This window comes from Zootermopsis nevadensis, unplaced genomic scaffold, assembly GCF_977971745.1.
Source record: "Zootermopsis nevadensis isolate Lab colony 2312 unplaced genomic scaffold, Znev_1.0 Znev_ptg000028l, whole genome shotgun sequence".
Lineage (NCBI taxonomy): Eukaryota > Metazoa > Arthropoda > Insecta > Blattodea > Termopsidae > Zootermopsis > Zootermopsis nevadensis.
The window spans coordinates 16,111,435-16,126,499 of record NW_028259160.1 but is presented as its reverse complement, the minus strand read 5'-3'; the positions used below and the strand labels follow the sequence as shown (position 1 = coordinate 16,126,499).

At 38.8% G+C, this 15,065-nt stretch overlaps 1 protein-coding gene across 4 annotated transcripts in view; it reads left to right on the top strand.

Moving 5' to 3' along the window:
• Positions 1 to 3,472: 3,472 nt before the first annotated feature.
• Positions 3,473 to 15,065, top strand: part of PCB (Pyruvate carboxylase) — a 34,499-nt gene continuing 22,906 nt past the window's right edge. Inside the window, exons 1-3 of one of the 4 annotated variants that reach the window (XM_022057564.2) lie at positions 3,473 to 3,589; positions 3,762 to 3,855; positions 10,419 to 10,684. The gene's annotated coding sequence lies outside the window, so the exon portion shown is untranslated. Of the gene's footprint in view, positions 3,590 to 3,761; positions 3,856 to 8,603; positions 8,623 to 8,660; positions 8,824 to 10,418; positions 10,685 to 15,065 lie in introns of those variants that run through there. The other 3 variants (XM_022057562.2, XM_022057565.2, XM_022057566.2) reach the window with 3 other exon arrangements.

Genomic DNA, 15,065 nt, shown 5'->3' with positions numbered 1-15,065 from the left:
TCAACCATGAAAGACGTTTTGGGTGTTGCTTAGGTTAGAAGCCAAATGTTTTATGACCACTTTAAAGCCCTATTGTTTCATCTGGTTCAACAATCAGTAGCTCGTCTTTATGTATTTTGTATGATTATCACTGTAAACAGCTGTCATTTCCGTAAACAGCGTTAACCAGTTGATCTTTGTAATGGTTAAGAGTTGTGTTTTCTTCGCGGTACGGACTGAATTCTTAAATACGTAATATTTAGACGAGCTTTGACTTCAAAAAGGTTAAACAGTTGATCTTTGTAATGGTTAAGAGTTGTGTTTTCTTCGCGGTACGGACTGAATTCTTAAATAACATTTTGGACGAAGTTGTGATTTAAAGGGAGTTTGTGTTCCTCGTCGATATCAATTCTTAATTGTTTCGCGTGAAATTTTGTCGGCTGTACCGTCCCGCGTTTATAGGAAATAAAATTTGTGGATTTCTTTTTCGAGTCCGTTTTTATCCACGAGGTCAGACGAGGCGTAAGGGACTCGAGTCTTCACTTGCAAAGTAATAATTAGAGGAGGGTCCATTGCACACGTGACCTGTCTGATTGTAGCTTTGCCTGTGTGTGACATTGAGTGACGTCAAACGCCCATCCCATAAACGATGTGGTTCAGAGTTAATTTTATATCGTATTTTCGCGGAATCTTCGCCCGAGAATTTTTCATTGCGGTTTTATGTTGTGGACTTATAATTGGGGCGTAGCGCTGTGGGCATTGTTTTGTAAAGTACGTGTTCTAAGTGTAATCTCTTTTCATACCCTTCACATGTCCTTTGTTGGCTGTCTCCAGTACAAGATTTTGCACCAGTTAAAACTAGCAAGACAACATTCTTGAATATTCCTCAACGCTCATGTTTCTACAGTGTGTGTCGTAAGTTTTTTTTTTAAAACTGTGATTCTATTACGTCATGTAAGCTTCAATATTCATACACTTATAGGTATTAGTTTTAATTAATCAGTGTATTTTCCGTGATATGTGAAGTCAGAACGAGCTAGTAGTTAAGAGTTTTCAAAATTTGTCACAGTCAAATTTTGTTAACATCCGCGTGTTGAATATCTTAACGCACATATCCAGTCTGTGCTAAGACTTCGCTTGGTCTCACTCAATTTTTTTTTAGTTTCTTATCTTGGACACAAGACAGATCTCGCACTGCTTATAATACGTATTCATGAAGTCGAACTCGATAATGTTTAGAATAAATGACCCAGTAGTATAAATAGAGGAATATTTATTAATAAAACTTTGGCTTTGCATTGTGCTTGAGCGATGACATCACATCTGCATTGCAGAATACATTTTTGCAGCATCTGCGGAATTATTTTTCGTAATGCCCGTATACGATCTCTTAAATGATGGCACTTTATGGGCAACCTTTATAAGAACACGGGACAGGTAAGAATATTGCAGATGAATACAAGAATGAGCTATGATCTTGTTCCTTGTAAGACAAGTGACTTTAACAATTTGAAATTATCCTTCATATATCGTAGACTTATAAGGCAGAAAGTAGAATTCTGGGCCGAGACAATATTTTTTAAATTATTTTTTCATTTTTTGCACAAAATATAGGCTAGAACACGAATAATGTAGCTTTGGCAGAAGATAGAAAAATTTAACAAAAAATTTTGCGAGACAGTAGGCGGTATTTATTTCGTGAAATGCAGGTGATTCTAATGAAATGTCTGAACATATGTGAAATATATAAATACGTTTAAGAGTTTTCTCTCGCGCTACTAGTGAATAAATAATACTATCCTCAAATGCTATATATGTATATAAAATTTAATATTTGGCTTCAAAACATTTCAGTAATTTCGCAGAAAAGTTTTTTTTGTCGTATACCTGATTGTAGACTGAAAGGTGTTTTATAATTAATCAATTTCTTTTCATTTTGTCTATGGAAACTGGACGAGTTATGTAAATAATTTAAACATTATGTTATCGTCTGTGTGATAACTCAGTACATTATTGCTGTATTTAGTATCGAATGTAACTCGAAATTTCCTTTTTTTAAGTTTGTCGAACAACGAAGTCTGCACTAAAAAAATGTAGCTTCAAAACTTCATTGTTCTGACACTTGATATTATGACTTAGAACTTTTAAGTCCCATATGAGAATTCAAGTAAGAGATTCTTGTGACGTGCTAATTGTAATATGTCCGCTGTAACCTGTACATCCCTTTCATATCTTTTCTCTTGCCTAACAACAATGGACTTTTTAACTCGATCGATATTGCTTCAGTAAATCGCATCAGATTTGTCTTATAATGGATGGCCGTCAACAATGGAATATAGTCGACACCATTTTGTTTGTACAGATTATTAGTTGAATGTGTTAAGAGAGAAGTGTGGACAGAGGATTACTGTACAAATATTGAAGAAAATGATATTAAAATGACTCAAATGTATTTTGTCATCTGCATGTTGGGTTTCAATCAGTAAAATTGCTCAGTTGAGTGATTGGTTACGAACTGATGACTGGTATTTCGTTCCATTTCCAGACCAGCTTTGAAGACCACTCATCCATCCTTTTCTTGACTTCTATTTAGTTACGGTGGTGTGATAGATGTCTCTGTGGAGCTGAGGCTATCCCCAGGTGATACAAGAGTGAATATTGAGCAATAGTTGAATGATACTGGTAGAGGACAACTTTGTTCACCAAAATTCCGTGGATCCTAACCTCCGCTGTGGAGCTTTGGTAGGGTCCTTTTCGATGGTTATCAGGTTAAGAGGATAGGAGCGTGAGGCTGATACGTCACCTGCATCCAATATCGAGGTACAGAATGTGTAGAACCTTCCCTACGCGTGCCCGTTATACTTGAAGCCCTCATGTTAATCACAGGGACCCGGTAACCGAGGCATAGATTGACATCTCTGAATTAAAATGTAGAACCGACTTCAATATCTCAACTTTTTAAGTGTAATGGTTGCGTAATTTGGTTATGAATTTACAGTTTATTTCCCCCATTTGTAATATTCGGCATTGTGGCCAACAATAAAACATGGAATATCCCTGAATTTATTGCAGGAGTGCCAACCAAGGCGTCATGGAACTCTGTGTAAGTTTCCTTTTTTCGATACAGAACATTAAATATCACTAATTTTGGCACTGTGTTATTTTGTCTTAAACGTAATCCATGTTGGTGCCTCGAGGGTTACCGCCAGCTTCTCGGTAGGTAATGTAGAAACCTGCATTGTCGGTGGATCTATGGAACGTGTTGTCAGGAAAGAAACAAGATTTGCAGCTGCACAGACAATAATAGACTTTGTTGGATAATTCTGTTAGTTTTATAAATAAATATATTCTAGATTGTACGACGTACTCGTACGTTACAAGTAGTAGCTATTCTTCCTATATGTTAAAATACTTTCAGATGCGTAGTTACTGCGTGTAGTGATATATCGAGTGTGAATTACTCATACCAGATGGCAGGGTGTAGTTATTGTGCAAGATTCTGTTGTCAGATGGCACGCTGAGCGTTGTGTAATCGTATGTCAAAGACTGTCCTATCAACGTCGTATGTGGGAGACTGCATTGCGGGTTGCCTTGAATTCATCATCACTGCGTATGTTATGATGTTTTAATGATAATTTAATTAGTATTTATTTTGTGTATCATGACCACTAACGAAAATCGACTATAATGGTCGGCTTTAAGGAATCATTTTATTTATATGATTCTTATATTAGTCGTGCGTATCTTTTTGGTTAACGTGCTTTGATTGCAATATGTTGTAGAGCGTGTCCAAACAAAATGTTCACTCAGTCACTTGGATAGTGGATGGACGCAGAGAAGGATAGTTATAACCTCCAAGAATACGCTTAAAAATACGTGAGTAATTGTGTCCTTAACCGTCATATTACGTTTCTGTTGTTTATGACTATCGTGTGCGCATTAGAGTTGGCTAATTTCACTTTACATGTTACGTAGGCAGTTTAATATGTACCTTCGTCAACACTTATTGCAACGTAGAGAAACTTCCATATTAACGAGATTTATCGGCTCTGTGTTTGGTGATAAGTATGTGTAAACAGTATCATGAACAAGAAATTTTTTTCAATATACATAACCATTCTTTTTTAGGCAATTTTTTAAGTCGTATTGTTCAAATGTAACTTCAGCAAACCGTAAACATGCACTCGTAATGATTCGCTGTACCTCTCGATCGAAATTGTAATGTGAATTTTTATGATTATGTGAAAGTGATTAGTTAATTCCCTTTTTTACAAGTGTATTTATCTAGCTCTTGGTTGTGTAGAACGAGTTGTGTGTAATAAAGAACGAAGTCAGAAGTTAAAAAAAACAACTTTCAAACAGGCCGCGCAGCTTCAGTGCAATGAATGGGAAATCCAGACATAATATAACGTGTGTTGATTTCGTAATCATTTATGAAAAAATAATGCATTGGAAGCATATTTTTAAAATAAAATCTGTGTCATATAACATGATAATCAAAGAATTTATATAGAATTGAATACACTGTGAGTTGAATTTTAGTGGTTTTTTGTGGATGTGATGTAATGATTAATTAAAATCTGTGATGATTTAACGTTCTGTAAAAAGTATTTACTGAAACTTTGAAAACATTTCAAGCACGTAAAGTGTCAGTCTGAGGCATCCTATAATATCATCAAAACATTTTGACACCAATTTGCGCAGATTGCAGAAAAGCTACTTAACGAAAGTTTGTAATTATTATCTCGTTAACTTTTACGCAGCCAAGAGCATCACTTATCTTTCGTTTGCCGTAGGTTAAGTAACATTTTAATACGACTTCTACGTGTAAATATAAAGATTTAAGATAATGATGATTAATTTTATTTTCGAAATTTGAAAATTGTTTTCTAATTATTATATTCGGGCATAAACCTGTGCTCTGTGCTTCTGTTTCTTACGGTATGATTAGGAGGGCGCTGATAACAATTGTTATCGTGTGTTATCATTTGCCGTGTTCTTCTTTTTTTTTTAAATAATTCTCGAAGATATACAGATCAGACCAGTTCTACCAATCTCGCCACCATAACATAACTTAACAGTACTGATATATAAAATGAGAAACAAAGTTTACGTAATATTTTTGTAAGGACATTTCCTCGATTGTTATGCCCAAATCCGAAAGATTCCATTTATCCTTTGGACGGTTCTGTGACGACCTCTGTACGTTGTTAGATTGTCTTGGACCTCAACAGATAACTCAACGGTCACTTTGACCTGAAGTTGATTATCGGCCAACGGCTGTTGGACCATCGTCTTGTTTGTTGCGTGAGCCAGTGACATAACTTCAAGTGATGTTTGTTTTTTGTCGACAATGACTGCACTGAATGTTTCAAAGCAGCTGTGGTCACGTATTTATTCTTTCTTCTGTCTTTATTGCATATCTGTTACTGAGTTTAAAAATCCGATGCTGACCTGGATACAGATTATTGAAATTTCTTCGAGATGGAAGGTGGTATACCATGACCTACTCTCAGGTGACTTGTATTGGAACCTGAACCGATCAGTCTGACTTGTGTCTTGATTTTAACATCGATTACGTTCATTCGAACGTGTGTATGAAGCGTGGAGGTTGAAGTTTTACGAGTTTTCTAAATTCCATTTCATTACAAACAGGTTTCATCCGTGTCCTTTCATAATCTAAGCAGTAAGGCCTACGTATGATCGCGTTTAATATTATACCCTAAGCTTGGTAAAACTTTGTAAATGTTTATACAGTTTCTGCTGTTGAATTAACGTAATTTTGAATTCACGTAAACTGGACCTCGGTGTTGTTGGTGTACTCCCCTCCCTCCAGAAAATGGACGTCTGTATCAAAACAATGCGAGATTAGGGTGGGCCTCAGAGTCTGTTTGGGCAAAAGATAAATGCTCCTGGAAGGAAGTTTGCACAGACTTCTAGTTCCGGTGGCTGGTATCCTGTGGTCTGTAATTTATCGTACCTATCCACCCATTCAGTTATGACACGCGAGAATTGTTATATAAAAAACAATATAAAAAATTCTGCGTGTAGAGCCGTGATATAGTCTTTTTCCCGGACGACTGAATCAAGTTGGGGAAATGTAGTTTATTCACCCCTGAGACATGTACTGTGAGTTTGCCGCATTTCCTCTAGTGGCGCCACTACTCGATGACACCTACCAGCTTCGATGACCTTGACTCGAAGCAAGGACGGGACGTTCTCTGGCGTCAGTGTACGTACGAAGAAAGTTTTATGACAGTAACACCCCCCCGCCTATCTGCACCCATCCATTGGGGCCAAGTTCAATGCCACTTTTGATAAAGGGGCTACTGTATCTCTCCTCTTTGTGAAAATAAGTGCATTTGCTCATTTTATTTATTTATCTTTCATTTTACGTTATTTTCGCTTCATTCCTGTATCATTTAATTGTCACTTTTCTTCGTTTTCTGCTCTCCTTGGCCTGGATGGCATATTCTCTCTCTCTCTCTCTCTCTCTCTCTCTCTTCGTGCTAGCAGATTCGTAGAAACGTCATTTTTCTTATTCCTTCGGCTATGGCATTAACATTCTTATGGGTTTGTTGTGTAGTGCATGAAATACGGACGAAGAATCCGTGGTACGTAATGATTTCTCAATTATTACCTGGTTCTTTCTTGTCCTTGAACGGAATCTTGTGGACTGTTCTTTCAAAACAAATAACAGTTCTGAGATTTACATATTCGTTATGGCCGATCCCAGTCAAACCTCGTCAGAACGTGTGTACGAGGTGCGATCGGAAAGTTTCAAGACTGTGTCAATAGAGGGCGAACCGGATGTAGTATGAGCTTCTGCCGCTAAGGGGTTGGGTCTACATTCATAGTGAATCAGTGTGCCAGCCGGCATCATCGAATTAGCATTTGTTTCTTAGTTACCTCTGTCGATGATGACGAGCGTTCTGGACGACCATCTTCGAGCACAACGCCCGAAAATGTTACGAAGATTCGGCAGGCCATTCACGAAGATCGACGTCGTACCATCAACGACTTGTGTGACATTGTTGGGATAGGCTATGGGACCTGTCAGCTGATTCTAAAGGAAGAACTCCACATGCGACGCATCATGACAACGCGCCAGCGCACACCGCCCTCAAAGTTCGGCAGTTTTTGGCCTCAAACACCATGGCCGTCATCCCGCACCCTCCTTATTCGCCGGATTTAGCTCCGTGTGACTTCTTCCTCTTCCCAAAGATGAAAATTCAGCTAAAGGGAAGGAGATTTGAGACGATAGAAGAGATTCAGGCAGAATCGCAGATGGTGCTTGACAGGCTGACAAAGAAAGATTTCCAGGGATGCTTCCAGGCTTGGCAGCGGCGCTGGGATCGTTGTGTTCACTCCCAGGGGAACTACTTCGAGGGTGATGGATGAATTTAATACCTGAGATAAGTGTACGGATTTTTATAGGCGCAGTCTAGAAACTTTCCGATCGCACCTCGTACGTTTCTAACTCGGCATCATTTGGGAGATGTCTGTCTTCCGAGTTGTAGCGCCGTATAGACTGGTAGAATTTTACGAACGTTTCAGACGTGTCTGCTGCCTCCATGATCAGGGCGATGAATAAGCCGCTTACGAAGAATCTATCTACAATTCGGAGGTGTGGATTCATTCATCGGTCGTGGATCCGTACAGTGGCGCTGGGACTGTCTTTTTTTCATACTTCTTAGCTTTTTCCGCGTCGGTATCATTCTACACGCACACCTGCTCCATATTTGCTCCTGTATCATCTGGGAGAATGACAATGGACCCGTATTTCTACATCGACATAGTCTCGCCCCCATCGCGTCAATAACAGGTTCTCACGGATTCAGACGACAAGATTTTGAGGGAATGAACAGCTACCAAATCAGCGTATTAAACGTTACAACCGAGTGGTAACTATATATACCACTTACTTTAACATTAAGTAATCTTGCAATTTTCCAGAGTGTACGAGTTTCATATGATTCTCAGAATAAACAGTGTTTTTTTTCCCAATTAATCCTTGCGTTGTGTTTTCTTTGCGGTACGGACTTAATTCTTAAATGTTGTTCGAAGGAACTTCTGCTTTACAGCGTAGGACAAACCGGTTTTATTTAAGCCAAAATGTGAATAAAGAAACATCTCGATTAACATTGAACTGATGATATGCCATAACAAATTAAGATTTCCTCCGCGTAATATCCAGGATAGAAAAAGTTGTTTTGATTCGTTCGGGTGCATTATCTCTGTAGCAGGCCGTTCCATACGTGACCTTCCTCGAAGGTTGTTTTATAATGTTTACGTCTGTGCAGAACAGAGAATTAAACGCAAAACTGACTCCAGACAAACTCTTACATTGAAACACACGTCACAGATTCACGAGATGCGGATAATTGGATCGGTGATAGTGGATCCTGACGTCACGTTATCTCCATAATCTACCTACATCATAATTTATCAACCTCCGAGTGGTGTGCTATTTCTGTCTCGGTTGATGGCGATGGGACTTGGTTGATCGATCAGGGCAAGGTCACATGCTCCGAATATGCGCGCAACACAAGATGCTGGACCACATCTCGAATCGCCCCATCAGTGTCAGTTTAGAATCCGTCTCACTCGTCTTGTCGCGTCTGAACAACGAATTTACAGCAGGTAAAGAAGCACCCTGCCTTTCCATCTTTATCGAGTCTCGGTTTATATAACTCTTTTTAAAACACGAAAATCGAGAGATTACGAAAGAGAAAATTGGAGGAGAGTGTGACGTACACTAAATTTAACGGGGGGGGGGGGGGGGTTAGAGAAATTTTCGTCATGAAGGTTCCCAGGCAGTGCTGACTCGTCCTTCTGGTAAAGGTATGTTGAAACATGATGTTCATCTAAATAATAATATTAAAAAAAAACTGTTCGTACCTCAGGTAAAACACTTCATTACAGAAAGGTCATCTGGTTAATGTTTTTTTAGGGAAATAATCTTTGTTTGTTATAAGAATCATGTTACAAATAAGGTAAAAGCCTAGGTCCTTACCCATACCGAGAATCGAATCCCAATTCGTTTCTTTGGTCAGTCAGTTTAGTGACTAATCCACCCTGGCTTATATTTTGTTAATCCATTGGCCTTTCATTCGATGACTTTCTTGGGGGGGGGGGGGGGGGGGTTAAATGAAAGTTTCAGTTTGAACTTGTTGAAAAATAAAGGATTGTTATATTGGATTAAAATTAAAATTACCCACTAAATTTTTAAGATAGACTTCCCGGTGTCACATTTCATGTCTGCTGAGAAGTTCCAGAGATGAAATATGCGGACAGACACCGCTCCTCATTGTATACTCGTTTTGTAATCCTTATCCAAACAACGCACAAGAATTTAATTACCTGCTTGTAGATTGCCGAATGTAGAATAAGGAAGCCTTTTATCAGTTATAATTAGCAGTAGTAATTAGCAAGTTGTTCATCCTCCACATGGCCGTTTTACGTAACGTAAGCGAAGCCGCACAACGAAGGCTGTCTATATCATGGCTTCTTTTATACAGGGTGTTCTGTTTAAGACTTAATCAAATCTGAAATAATATTTGTTAGCAAGAAAACTGCTTTCATTTTACTATACATTTCAAGGGTGAAGGGCTACTTAGGGCTGTGTTCTGGAAGGCGGTGTTCCAGACTGGGAGGTCAGTTGCGTTATATTTGTCAGTGAACTTGATTAGCCTGCAGGAATTTCCACCTCTTCCGTGCGGTATCGATCCCAGGATTTACAGGTCGATGCCCGCAGGAGATCCGATCTTCTGCACACGGAGTAGCGCAGGGGCAGGATGCTGCCCTGCTTACGTTCCGTGACGCACCATTTAAGAATGGTTGCCTAGTAACGAGGATCGAGTGAAACCGAAGCGTTTCTGCGTTTTTGTTTTTCCATCCTCAATGTTTGTGTTCCTTTCCTCATTTCTTCGTTCCTAATTTTGGTCTTGCTTAACCAAATATTGTCAGGGTGATAAAATTAAGGACAATGAGATGGGTTGGACACGCAACATGAATGAGTGGGAATGAGAAGTGAACCCACGTACAATTTTCTTTCGAAAAGCTGATGGGTTCCATGAAACTCGACGAATTTCCCTCGGCCAGCTGCGTGACTATCAGCTTCTTAAGAACTCTGCTCCAACAAGTGGCCATGATCGTTTTCAGTCTCAGTGCCTGTGACCTTAAATAATTTTAAAAAAACGCCTCAATGTTGAACGCTGCTTGCAGGTCTTTAAACGTTAATGCTCCATCGACTGATCAAGATATTCCTCGACTTTTATGTAATTCTGAAATTTCCTTGCCGTGTTTACGATAATCCCGTCTCTGGTTCTCATCCTAAACCATCCCATTTCGGTACGCGCCCTCACCTTCTGTTTCTTAAACCCCCTTCTAATGTTATCTTACCATAAACCTGAAAAGTCGCTTGTGTTGTCTCTCAGTTTCAGATTTTTAGTCTAAAATTTTATGATCGGTTAGCGGTATTTAAATAACACCCAGGCCTACGACAAATATATTCGAATGACCTTATCGAATTATACGCAATGAGGTCGACTTACCAGCAAGTGGGTTACTCTGAGGTGCCCTGACCTATCCAGCTGGCGAGAAGCCTGCCCTCCTGCCGGAAATAGAACCACGTGACTCATCCCTGCTTGATTGAAGGATGAATGAGCAACTATTAGCATGCTTGGAGGAGAGGAGAGGAGAGGTTTGTCCACTATTAAGTTTACAATTCTACTCAATTGCACTGATCAATCTCAAGTGTGTGTGTGCTTATAATCCTTCCCGCGTTAAGCACGAGATATCTCGTCCGAATTCATTTCATGTTCGCGTGTCATGTGTCACTGCATGCAGCATTGATATTCAGGGGAAAAGACTTCCGAGTTAGACATCGTAGGTGCTTTGTAGTTTCGTTTGTTTGTTTGTTTATGCGTACATAAGCCTAAAGTTAAGTAGCTGTCCACTGAATGAGTTACTGCACCCGGATTTATAGAAATAAATCTGTCTGAGTGGGTGTTACACGTGTAGTGGGACCTAACATGTCATTTGTAAGCGTAGTAAGATTAATATCCACCCCAGCCGACATAATTGGTATAGTAGTCTTAGTCCCGTCCAGCTTCTAAAAGCAATTTCACTTTAAGTGTGGTTGCTGCTAAATTTAGCAGCATTCTCGCTCTGTTCTCGCACCTGGTCCACGAGTCTCGCCAGCAAGCAAGTTAATGATACAAAGGCGCCTAGGCGCGGAATGCAGCGAGCCTAACTTAAGCCGCTTTTGCACCTAAATTTAAAAAAAATGCTCCTATTACCTTCCCCCCAAATCGCCTTTCAGTTTGTCGTTTTCTGAAATTTGTTAGACTAATGAAAGGATTTTAATTAAATTTTAAATTTTCGTTTCTGTATACACGTCCAGTTTCTACGTGCGGTTGAGTGGGGAATCCTTATTCCGTCGCCTAACCATGTGGGTGAATCCTCCTTGATAACGTCATCACCCCGCTAGACATCGAGCCCCCCCCCAAAAGGTCATGAACCTCAGATAACTCTGATGTAATTGGCACCGTTCTCAAATGTCAAATTCTGGTGAACACGTCAAAATTTCATGTTTACTACGCGTATCATCTCCTTCGTCTTCGTGGTTTGTATTTAAACCCGGAACTGCACGTACGATAGACTCGACCTGTAGCCACTAATGCGGCTGTAAGTGACAATGACTAATGTCCTTTGTCTGCTGATTACGTATTTTCCTCTGCGATCATGTTCTGTGGTCTCGTGGCATTGTCCTCTTGAAAGAAAAAGGAAAGTTTGTAAAGAAACCCAACACTTCTGCAAATCACAGGTGCAAAGTGACAACCTCATTTGCATTCTTACATCACCGTAGGGGGGTTTTCCATTGCCGACACTTAAGTGTCTTAACACGTCTTGTGCGCAACGACGCCCTTCGAATTAGACACTGGTTTAAATGACAATTAATCCAAATTTCGTAATGTGTAACTTGTGTGACGAAGGAATAGAATAATCTTCACTAATTCTCTCTCTCACTTTCTCTCTCTCTCTCTGATATGTGAATGTCACTTGAAACAATGAACTGCGTACATGTCACAAGGCAGACAATTGAAATACATAATCCTCATTCTAATATTTATGTACTTTAATATTTTCATACAAGTTCTTGCATCATGTTGTATGTTAGAAGAAGTTTACAGACGTTTCAGAGGTTCCTGATCTATCAGGCGTCATCAGGGTTGATCAGTCATAACCCTGATGATTGGGCAGTAAGACCTCTGAAACGTCTGTAAATAATATCTGTATTAACCATTTATTTATGCTTTGTATGGGTTGAAAAGTCAGATAATTTCGCTCTGCACTGTACTTAATGCGTATAAATTTGAATTTGATTAGTGAAAACGTATTGTAGACGTCAGCATAGGAAAACACTAACATATATACATTTAAATTGTAACAGTTGGTATAATTGCAATGTTGGACGCATTTTACCACGGGACTATTTAAACTAGCAAGAGACACAGGCAGTCAAGGTGACTAAGCGATTACTTAAGTAGATAGTCGAATGACACGGTAAGTCAGGTATCTAATATTCTTACGTAATTATGTAACTACTAGACTAGTTGGTTTCTTAACCAAGTAACTATCTTACTCAAGTATCTTGGGTTTCATATTATTCTCACAACAAACAACAATTATTTCCCTAAACAGTGTTAACCAATTCATCGCTGTTATGGAGATTAGTTGTGTTTTCTTTGAGGTACGGACCGAATTCTTACGTATTTAGATTAACTTTGAACCTTATATGCGTAATTGCAGTTTAACAGATAATATTAGAAAGATGACTGTCTTCTGGGTTGTAGCACCATTTCAGATGGAGGCAGCAAGGACCTCTGAAACGTCGGTAAACTTCTACCAGGCTACACGGCGCAACATCCCGTAAAATAATTGTGTTGTTTCGAGTAAAGCGCTGCTTATGTTTACGGATTCTGGATTCTCTTTGAATCCAGGTCACTGGTTCTTATTTTGTGTTTCCCTTGTCATTAACGAATGTGTGAAACGGATTTTATTCGCGTTACCATAGTGTTTAACATGTTCCATTGTATTCAGATTATGCAGTACTTGTTAGGCGTATGGTTGTACTACGTAACTCAATAACACAACAGTTTCTCATGCCTACTGACTGTTATCGCAGTGAAACGTTCTAATAAGTTCAGTTGTCACCACATTTTGGACTTGACATACGCTCCGTTCTTTTCGTGGTCTGTTTTATTTTTACGTTATTTAAAGACAGTGGCCATAATGAGAATGTTGATGATAATGTAATTATAAAGGAAGGATATTATTTATCGGAAGATCATAGAAATTTTTTAAATTATTTAAATTTGCGGTTACAGACAATTTCTCATAAAATTTTGTCTCCTCGTTCCCTCCAACTTTACCCCCTTCTCTTATTAGCTTCTTCATGAAGTATGTACCGATGTCCATAGTTTAATTAGTTTTTAAATCTGTTATTATGTCTTGAAATGTCTCATTTTCATCTAAGAGTATATATGTACGTCATTATACCTTTCTGTCTTCTTGTCTATTCATTCTATCGAGTTTAACTTTCTTAATTGATTTCAGCCTCATTCGTGTTTATTAACTTCGTAATCTTCGTAATGCAGTTTTCTTTTGTTATTATTTCCATTTTTAAAATACCAATTCATTACGACTAAGATATTTTTTAACAATAGTAAAGTTGAAATGTATATTCATTACTCCACTTAGTCGTAATTTCGGGTTCAGAAGGGCATTGAAGTCGTGAAAATAGTTTATAATTCTTCAGGAAGATGGCTGCGATGCTATTCGCCTGCCAGCTTCCAAATTCCTGGGCGAATTTATCGATCGCCCAGCCCTGAATGCCACAGAATGTAGGTCACACAACGTTAGGACCATGCGTCTGTGTGTCTGACGGAAACAGAAATAAATAATAATAATAAATATAAACAATTATCAATTTTTGATAATCCGTAACTTAACCGGGTGATGAATTTTCATTAAATTTGGCATTGAATTTTTTTTCTGGAGTTACATAGTTTCGTATTTTTCATGAAGCTGCCCACATCATAAACAAGTCAGGAAATAGACGCTTAACTTCACAATTTTGATGCGTTGTCTATAGATTTTAAATTGATATATGTTCTTTGATATGTGGCATAGGCAGATGTTGGAAGCTGTGGGGTCCATGAAAACATGACCTTTGACCCGTGTGACGTTAGAATTATCTGAGGTAGGTCAGCGTCCTTTGAGTGGGCAGAATGTGTATCTAGGCCCCCCTCAAATCCCCGTGCGGTTTCAAGGTCACTTTCATGCTTAGATTCGAATGTAGGTCTTCATATGAAGGTGTACGTCACTGTTGTCTGATTTCAACCACAATTGGTATTGTTTAAAAATTGTAGTGAACCCCACCATTGTTAAATTCCACAAATATCCGCCTAGCAGTTCTTGAGTTACATGCGGACGGACGAACAGACAAACAAACGAAGGTAATAGGTGGATTTTTGGCAAAGAAGGCGTTTAACATTTAAGGCCGAAGCTCGACTAAATAATGTATAAGAATTCAGTCCGTACCGCGAAGAAAACACCACATTTCATCATTACAAAGATCAACTGGTTAACGCTGTTTAAGGAAATGACAGCTGTTTACAGTAAGAATCATACGAAATACGTAAATACAAGATGAACAATTTTTGATTGATAAAGCAGGTGGTACATATAGTTACCACCGGGCTCTAAATGTTTAATCAGACATTCGTAGTTAAAGTATGGTAAAAATGAAGAATGCTTTTTTACATTGTGCTGAAACTGTTTTTATTGTCTGTAAGCTCGGAAATGAAGCACGTCTCATTCAGTTGCTTCCATTAGATGAAATTACTGCACACGTGTTAAGCTCATTAGCCAGCCTAAAAGCTAATGTCAAAACCTCTCCATGGGCGATTAGTTCTCGCAGAACAACCCTTTACTGCCAGCAGGAACACCCGTTTCAATATTCATTAAATCTACATTTTGCCCTCAGAGATTATTTATTGATCCTTAGAATAAACAGC